Source organism: Pseudorca crassidens, chromosome 5 (assembly GCF_039906515.1).
Source record: "Pseudorca crassidens isolate mPseCra1 chromosome 5, mPseCra1.hap1, whole genome shotgun sequence".
Classification (NCBI taxonomy): domain Eukaryota; kingdom Metazoa; phylum Chordata; class Mammalia; order Artiodactyla; family Delphinidae; genus Pseudorca; species Pseudorca crassidens.
Window position 1 is genome coordinate 77262308 of NC_090300.1, and position 9129 is coordinate 77271436.

Below are 9129 nucleotides of genomic sequence, written 5' to 3' on the forward strand. Positions count from 1 at the left end.
GACCAGGTACAGAGCAGGATGTAGACTTCTCCACCGCCCCTGCCCTATGTCTCCAAAATAAATCACCCACACCTTTCCTCTGGCTGCTAGCTCACTGGAGGAAAGGAGGGGTCAGTCCTCACGGCGGGCTCTCTGGCCTGTACTGAAGTGTGGTGAGTGGGCTGCTCTTGGCCGGTGCCCTGTGCTCGCTTGGAGAGTGGAGGTTCTCTGGGCTCCCGTCTCCCACAGCTCCTGCCCTTCATTCTGCCCCAAGTCCTCCCTCCCTCCCTGCAGCCGCTTCACAGAGCTGGGCCTCCTGCTTGCCCAATCACCATGAAGCCCGGAAGCTGGGCCCTGGCAGCAGAAGTTGATGACGAATTTTTTTTTTAACATCTTTATTGGAGTGTAATTGCTTTACAATGGTGTGTTAGTTTCTGCTGTGTAACAAAGTGAATCAGGCATATGCATATATATATCCTCATGTCCCTCCCTCTTGAGCCTCCCTCCCACCCTCCCTATCCCACCCCTCTAGGTGGTCACAAAGCACCGAGCTGATCTCCCTGTGCTATGCGGCTGCTTCCCACTAGCTAGCTATTTTACATTCGGTAGTGTATATATGTCCATGCCACTCTCTCACTTCGCCCCAGCTTCCCCTTCCCCCTCCCCGTGTCCTCAAGTCCATTCTCTACGTCTACGTCTTTATTCCTGTCCTGCCCCTATTTCCAGCAATCACATGAAACAGCAGCAGGCACTTGGATCCAAAACCTTCCAGTACTTCATGTATTTGTACTTACATGTTTGTATACACACTCTTTTTATAGATAAGATCATACTTAACATACAGAAATAAATAAATAAATCCATTTAAATAAACTAAAAACATATTCACATAAAAAAAAATATGTGAATGACGTTGATGACGTTGTGCACCACGTGGCTTGGGTTTGGCCAGTCGCTCAGCTCTCCTGGTGCTGTCCCTGCCCCCTTAAACCTTTGGGAGAGTTACTTAACATCTGAGCCACAGCTCCCCATCTAAACAGCAGCAGAATAATAATACCTACCTGGTGAAGTAGTTGTGAAGATGGGATATTTATACTATATGTAAAACACTCAGTGCTGTGCTTGGCACATAACTGATGGCAGGAAAGACGTTGGCTATTACCATTGCTGCTGCTCTGGGAGCTTGATTTGGGGGCTTAAGTTGCAGATTCCTGGGACAGATCATCTGATGGACCCAATGTGGGTCAGGTGACTCCTGCTGGACCAATCAGCTCAGGCCGACAGCAGGGCCTAGAGCTGAAACTTGGCCACTGAGGCCCTAGAGAAAGAGGAGATTAAAGCACTGTGAGCCAGCAGCCAGTCACCCCTGCTGCTTTAGGGGACGTTTGGCATTCGCTGAGCAAATGTTTATTAATACCCACTGTTAGTACCCGTAGACCTGGACAAGAGGGATCCTGGGCCTGGGTTTTGTGGTTTAGAACAGTGCTTTTCAAACCTCAATGTGCACATGAATCCCCTGGGGATCTTGTTAGAATGCCAGTTCTGATTCAGTAGGTCTGGAGCGAGGCTGCAGCTCTAACCAGCGCCCAGGTGGTGCCCATGCTGCCAGTCCAGGGACCACATTTTGAGAGGCGAGCCCTCAGAGGTCTCTCCTGGGGCCCTCCTCTGACCACATCCCTCCCCCACAGCTGGAGTCATGGGGAAATGGAGAGTGTTCACCCAAAACCCAGACCTCATCTTTTAGCCATGCTCCTGGAATTCTTATCCCAAGCAGTCCTGAGCCAGCTTCCAGGGTCTGGACAGGCCTTTTCTCCAGATCCTGCCTCCAAAGGGTGGTCAAAAGGTGGCCCTTTGCAGGGAGGTGTAGCTGGAGCTTGGTGAACAGGCCACAGTGTCCTCTTGTACAGGATGGAGCCTGGGTAAGAAGAGCTATGGGATGGAGCCTGTTCCCTCTGAACCTTATATTCCATTCGACTGAGTCTATACAAAGGTTTATTTATCAAAGTAGGGGGACGGGACACATTTAAGTTTGTTAGCTTGATTTGTAAGTTTTAAATTTGTAGCCACGTGGTAGATGGGCCTCCACTGGTGCCCTTGTCATGGGCCCCGCAGATGGTAGCGTTGTGCCAGCCTGCTGTGTGCACAGCTGTCCAGCTCTGACAACCCTCTTGTCAGGGCTCTGGAAGACACACGTTCGGTTAAAGCCTCCTGGCCCTGCCCTTGGGCTCATTTGGTGAGGCCACTGGGCTCATATTTGGAAGAAGGGACAGTGAGAAGGTGCGTGACCCCCAACAAGAGGGGCAGGGACTCCTGGCTCCACAGCACATTGCGGATGAGGCATCACCCCACCTTCAGACTCCTCCCCAGGGCTTTCTTTACACGTTTGCATTGAGGATGGATTCCTTAGGACCACGTACCTATAAAAGATTCACACAATAGGTATACATGCTACAGTTTTTCAAAAGATATTTCAATTTGGGGAAAACAACGTAGGATTCAAGAAATTTGAATTCTAGTTCCACTTTTGGTGTTCACCTCAGACAAATGCTTTCTCCCGTCCCAATCTCAGTTCCCAAGTCTATAAAATGGAGATTTGGATGGTGCCTCTGTAGTTCCTAGCTCTAACAATTATTCTAGCTCTAACAATTATTATTAGCTCTAACAATTAGCTCTAACAATTAGCTCTAACAATTATTAGCTCTAACAATTATTAGCTCTAACAATTATTATTATTATCTAGCTCTAACAATTATTCTGAGACTCAAAAATCTCAGTCTTCCCAGGATTATTGCCTTGGTGGGTGCCGAAGTGCAGAGGCGCCAGGTGAGCTCTTTTTATTTTTGCCTTTCCCAGCTGCCTTTGGGTGGGCACTAACAGCCCAGAAGCTGTTTCACAGCCTGCAAGTAATTACGTGTTAGTGATTCTCAAACTGGACCGTGTATCAGAACCACCTGGAGGGCTTGTAAAAGCAGTGCTGGCTCCACCCCCAAAGTCTGATTCCACGGGGCCGCGGTGGAGCCCAAGAATTTGCGTTTCTGATGCTGCTCGTCAGGCCGTCTCACTGTTAAAGAAGGTGAGCACACACGTCCCGAGAGTGTGACAGGTGCTACCCCGGCGGGGCTGGGCGGGAGGCCCGGTGGGAAGGGCAAGTGGTTAGGAGGCCCTTTTGGAGCTGGGCCCAGCCTGGAAGGAGGGCTGGGCCTGTGACCACGCTCCGTGCCCTCCATGGGGGAGGGGTGGGAGGTGCAGGATGATGCCGAATCAGGGAGCCCAGGGGTCCCAGCAAGGGAGGGTGGGAGCAGCATCCTGACTTCAGTTTCCTGCCCAGCACGTGGCTCTCGGCTCCCCTGGTCCTATGCCCCCGTGCTCCCCACCGCGCATTTCTGAGTGCGGCTTTCAGGAAGGGGAAAGCCCTCGAAGACTAGCATGAGAAGGACGTGTAGTCAGAGTAACCCCCTTCCACCTTCCTAGCTTCTGACATCCCCAGAAACCTCCAGCTCCACGTCATATTCTCTACTGTGGCCAGCCTTTGGGACATTGGGGGATGAAGAGAAGGGCCTGGCGACATGCTGGGCCGGGCATTCTCAGCCAAAATCCCCATCCGGGCAGATTCCCGGCAGACTCAGCCTGTGGCATCCAATATCCCCTTCCCCTTCTTCCTTCCTAGCACACCTCAATTTGCTTCAGAATGGCAACGTGCTCAGCTAAAAATATTCACTCTGTATGGCCGGGCAACCAGTCCTGGCTGCTGAGATAAGTGGAAGTTACAGGGTATGGATTTCAGGAAGGCGTTTAACAGGAACCACCTGGGCTAGCGTAGCCCTGCGCCCCTGCGCGCTCTCTCTTCTCATACCCAGAAAGCAGACATGAGAGCTGGAAAATGGAGCAGCTGTCTTGCTCTGCGAGGCAACAGGCACTCGGAAGAGGACACGGCGAGCGGAGCAGAGCAAAGCAAAGAGAGGGAAACGCTGGGGTCGAGCGAGGAACAGCACCCAGGCCAGGACTGTTCTAATTTGATTTTCCAATCCGTTGTTTCAGCTGAATGTATGGGTAAGGGATATAGCACTAACAGTGGGAAGGGCACGAGATGGGTTTTGGGGACCTGTCCTGGCTTTGTAAAAGGCTGTGTGTCTCAGGGAAAGTCATGGCCCCTCTCTGGGCCCCTGTTTCTTCATCTGTGGGGATGAATTCTTCTCCAGGGTATCTCTGTGCCCTTTCGTGGCTCAAAATCAAGAACCAGAGCTGGTCCCACCTGAGAGTTCCAGGACTGGGCTTAAGGGGGGATTTCAGTGATAAGGCAGGAGGTGACCTTATGAATAGGTGACACAGTGAGGATTGTGTCTCATCAGTGCTCAGCTGAAGCACAGAATTAGAGGTGTCAGCAGTAATTCAGTCCGTTGTCGTAAGTCTCTGAGTCCCCAGAGTGGTTCACATTTGTCCCTGAAACGAGCCCCGGGGTAGCTGTGCAGACCTGTGCCCTGCCCCACAGTCCGTGTAGTCAGGTGGATGGCCAGCTGGAGCTCTAGCTGCTCCTGGGAAGGACAGAGCCTGGTGCCAAGGCAGGAGAGAAGCCTGAGACAATTCTGATTGGTGTTAGCCAGGTCACGAGTTGTCCTCTGTGATGTATGGATTGGCTTAGGCCCGCGTCATATGTTAGAGCCCCAGTTCTGGGGGTGCAGAGCCATCCCCCTAGAAGTACAAGGCCTAAGATTGGGGAAGGAAGGAGGAAATCAGAGTACTGTGATTAAAGCCTGAGAAATGGACAGAGGCTGCGAGGAGCCGTATCATCTTCCACCCTGGCTCAGCCACGGCCCTGTCCTGAAACGGATTCCTAGCAGCACCGGCCAATTCTGAGAGCTCCCTGAGTACGCGAGGGTGGGGCCCTGCTGTCTCAGCAAGAGCAAGAATACATCAGAAGCACTTTAAAAAAATTTTAATTTAATTTTTATTAGAGTTGATTTACAATGTGGTGTTAGTTTTAGGTGTACAGCAAAGTGATTCAGATATGCATATACATATGTCCACTCTTTCAGATTATTTTCCCATATAGGTTATTACAGACTACTGAGTAGTGTTCCCTGTGCTGTACAGTAGGTCCTTGTTGATTATTTTATATATAGTCATGTGTGTGTCTAATCCCAAACTCCTGATTTATCCCTCCCTCCACGTTTCCCCTTCTTAACCATAAGTTTGTTTTTGAAGTCTGATTCTGTTTTGTAAATAAGTTCACATGTATTATTTTTTTAGATTCCACATATAAGTAATATCATATGTTTGTCTTTGTCTGACTTACTTCACTTAGTATGATAATCTCTAGGTCCATCCATGTTGCTGCAAATGGCGTTATTTCATTCTTTTCTATGGCTGAGTAAAATTCCATTGTATATATGCACCATATCTTCTTTATCCATTCGTCTGTCGATGGACGTTTAGGTTGCTTCCATGTCTTGGCTACTGTAAATAGTGCTGCAATGAACACTGGGGTGCATGTATCTTTTCAAATTATGGTTTTCTCCAGATATATGCCCAGTAGTAGGATTGCTGGATCGTATGGTAGTTCTATTTTTAGATTTTTAAGGAACATCTATACCGTTCTCAATAATAGCTGTACCAATTTACATTCCCACCAACAGCATAGGAGTGTTCCCTTTTCTCCACATCCTCTCCAGCATTTATTGGGTTTTGGTTTTTTTAATTAATTTATTTATTTGGCTGTGCCCGGTCTTAGTTGCGGCATGTGGGACCTTCGTTGACGATTGCAGGATCTTCGTTGAAGCATGTGGACTCTGAGTTGCAGCATGCATGTGAGATTTAGTTCCCTGACCAGGGATTGAACCCAGACCCCTTGCATTGGGAGCACAGAGCCTTAACCACTGTGGCACTGTGGAAGTCCCTCCAATATTTATTGTTTGTAGACTTTTTAATGATGGCCATCTGACCAGTGTGATACCTCATTGTAGTTTTGATTTGCAATTCTCTAATAATTAGCTATGTTGAGCATCTTTTCATGTGCTTCTTTTTTTTTTTTTTTTTTTTTTTTTGCTATTGAGCTACATGAGCTGTTTGTATATTTTTTTTGGAAATTAATCCCTTGTTGGTTGCATCATTTGCAAATATTTTCTCCCATGCTGTGAGTAGTCTTTTCATTTTGTTTATGGTTTCCTTTGCTGTGCAAAAGCTTTTAAGTTTAATTAGGTACCATTTGTTTATTTTTATTTTCGTTACTCTAGGAGGTGGCTCGAAAAAGATATTGCTGCAATTTATGTCAGAGAGTGTTCTGCCTGTGTTTTTCTCTAAGAGTTTTAGCATATCCGGTCTTACATTTAGGTCTTTAATCCATTTTGAGTTTATTTTTGTGTATGGTGTTAGAGAATGTTCTAGTTTCATTCTTTTACATGTAGCTATTCAGTTTTCCCAGCATCACTTATTGAAGAGACTGTCTTTTCTCCACTGTATATTCTTGCCTCCTTTGTCATAAATTAATTGACCATAGGTGTGTGGGTTTATTTCTGGACTTTCTATCCTGTTCTATTGATCTATATTTCTGTTTTTGTGCCAGTACCATACTGTTTTGATTGCTGTACCTTGTAGTATAGTTTGAAGTTGGGGAGCCTGATTCCTCAACCTCCATTTTTCTTTCTCATAATTACTTAGACTATTCATGGTCTTTTGTGTTTCCATATAAATTTAAACATTTTTTGTTCTAGTTCTGTGGAAATTGCCACTGGTAATTTAATAGGGACTGCATTGAATCTGTAGGTTGCCTTGGTCATTAGTCCAAGTCATTTTGACAATATTGATTCTTCCAATCCAATAACATGGTATATCTTCCATCTGTTTCTGTCATCTTCAGTTTCTTTCATCAGCATCTTATAGTTTTCAGAGTACAAGTCTTTTGCCTCCTTAGGTAGGTTTATTCCTAGGTGTTTTATTCTTTTTGATGCAATGGGATTATTTCCTTAATTTCTCTTTCTGATCTTTTGTTGTTAGTGTATAGAAATGCAACATATTTCTGTGTATTAATTTTGTATCCTGCAACTTTACTGAATTCATTGATGAGCTCTAGTAGTTTTCCGGCAGCATCATTAGGATTTTCTATGTATAGTGTCATGTCATCTGCAAAGAGTGACCGTTTTACTTCTTTTCCAATTTGGATTCCTTTTATTTCTTTTTCTTCTCTGATTGCCATAGCTAGGACTTCCAAGACTATGTTGAATAAAAGTGGCAAGAGTGGGCTTCCCTGGTGGCACAGTGGTTGAGAGTCTGCCTGCTGATGCAGGGGACACAGGTTCATGCCCTGGTCTGGGAAGATCCCACATGCCGCGGAGCAGCTGGGCCCGTGAGCCATGGCCACTGAGCCTGCACGTCCGGGGCCTGTGCTCCACAACAGGAGAGGCCACAACAGTGAGAGGCCCGCATACTGCAAAAAAAAAAAAAAAAAAAAAAAAAAAAGTGGCAAGAGTGGACAGCCTTGTCTTTTTCCTGATCTTAGAGGAAATGGTTTCAACGTTTCACTGTTGAGTTTGATGTTAGTTGTGGGTTTGTCATATATGGCCTTCATTATGTTGAGGTAGTTTCCCCTAGGCCTACTTTCTGGGGAGTTTTTATCATAAATTGGTGTTGAATTTTGTCAAAAGCTTTTTCTGCATCTATTGAGATGATCATATGGTTTTTATTTATTCTTTTATTCTTTATTTATTTTTATTTATTCTTTCTTATTTTTTTATTCTTTTTATTCTTCAATTTGTTAATATTCTTCAAATTGTTAATGTGTATCACACTGATTGATTTGCAGATATTGAAAAATCCTTGCATCCCTGGGATAAATCCCACTTGATCATGGTGTATAATCCTTTTAATGTGCTGTTGGATTTGGTTTGCCAGTATTTTGTTGAGGATTTTTGCGTCTATGTTTATCAGTGATATTGTCCTGTAATTTTCTTTTTTGTGGTATCTTTGTCTGGTTTTGGTATCAGGGTGATGGTGCCCTCATGCAATGAGTTTGGGAGTGGTCCTCCCTCTGCAGTTTTTGGAACAGTTTGAGAAGGATAGATGTTAGCTCTTCTCTAAAGGTTTGACAGAATTCACCTGTGAAGCCATCTGGTCCTGGACTTTTGTTTGTTGGAAGTTTTTAAATCACAGTTTCAATTTCAGTACTTGTGATTGGTCTGTTTATATTTTCTATTTCTTCCTGTTTCAGTCTTGGAAAATTGTACCTTTCTGAGAATTTGTCCCTTTCTTCTAGGTTGTCCATTTTATTGGCTTAGAGCTGCTTGTAGTAGTCATTTATGATCCTTTATATTTCTGTGGTGTTGTGACTTCTCCTTTTTATTTCTAATTTCATTGGTTTGAGCCCTCTCCCTTTTCTTTTCTTGATCAGTCTGGCTAAAGGTTTATCAATTTTGTTTATCATCTCAAAGAACCAGAGTTTAGTTTTATTGATCTTTTCTATTGTTTTCTTCATCTCTATTTCATTTATTTCTGCTCTGATCTTTATGATTTCTTTCCTTCTACTAAATTTAGGCTTTGTTCTTCTTTGTCCAGTTGCTTTAGGTGTAAGGTTAAGTTGTTGGAGATTTTTCTTGTTTCCTGAGGTTAGATTGTATTGCTGTGGACTTCCCTCTTAGAACTGCTTTTGCAACATCCCTCTTAGAACTGCTTTTGCAACATCCCATAGATTTTGGATGGTCATGTTTTTGTTTTCATTTGTCTCTAGGTATTTTTTATTTCCTGTTTGATTTCTTCAGTGATGCATTGATTGTTTAATAACATATTGGTAGTTTTGTTTTGTTTTGGCCACAGTGTGCGGCATGCGGGATCTTAATTCCCCAACCAGGGATTGAACCTGTACGCCCTGCAGTGGAAGTATGGAGTCTTAACCACTGAACCACCAGGGAAGTCCCAGTAACATGTTGTTTAGCCTCCACGTGTTTGTGTTTTTTACAGTTTTTTTCTTGTAGTTGGTTTCTAATCTCATAACGTTAGTGGTAGGAGAAGATGCTTGATATGATTTCAGTTTTCTTAAATTTACCGAGGCTTGCTTTGTGGCCCAGCATGTGATCTATCCTGGAGAATGTTCCTTGTGCACTTGAGAAGAATGTGTATTATGCTGCTTTTGGATAGAATGTTCTATAAATATCAATTAAGTCC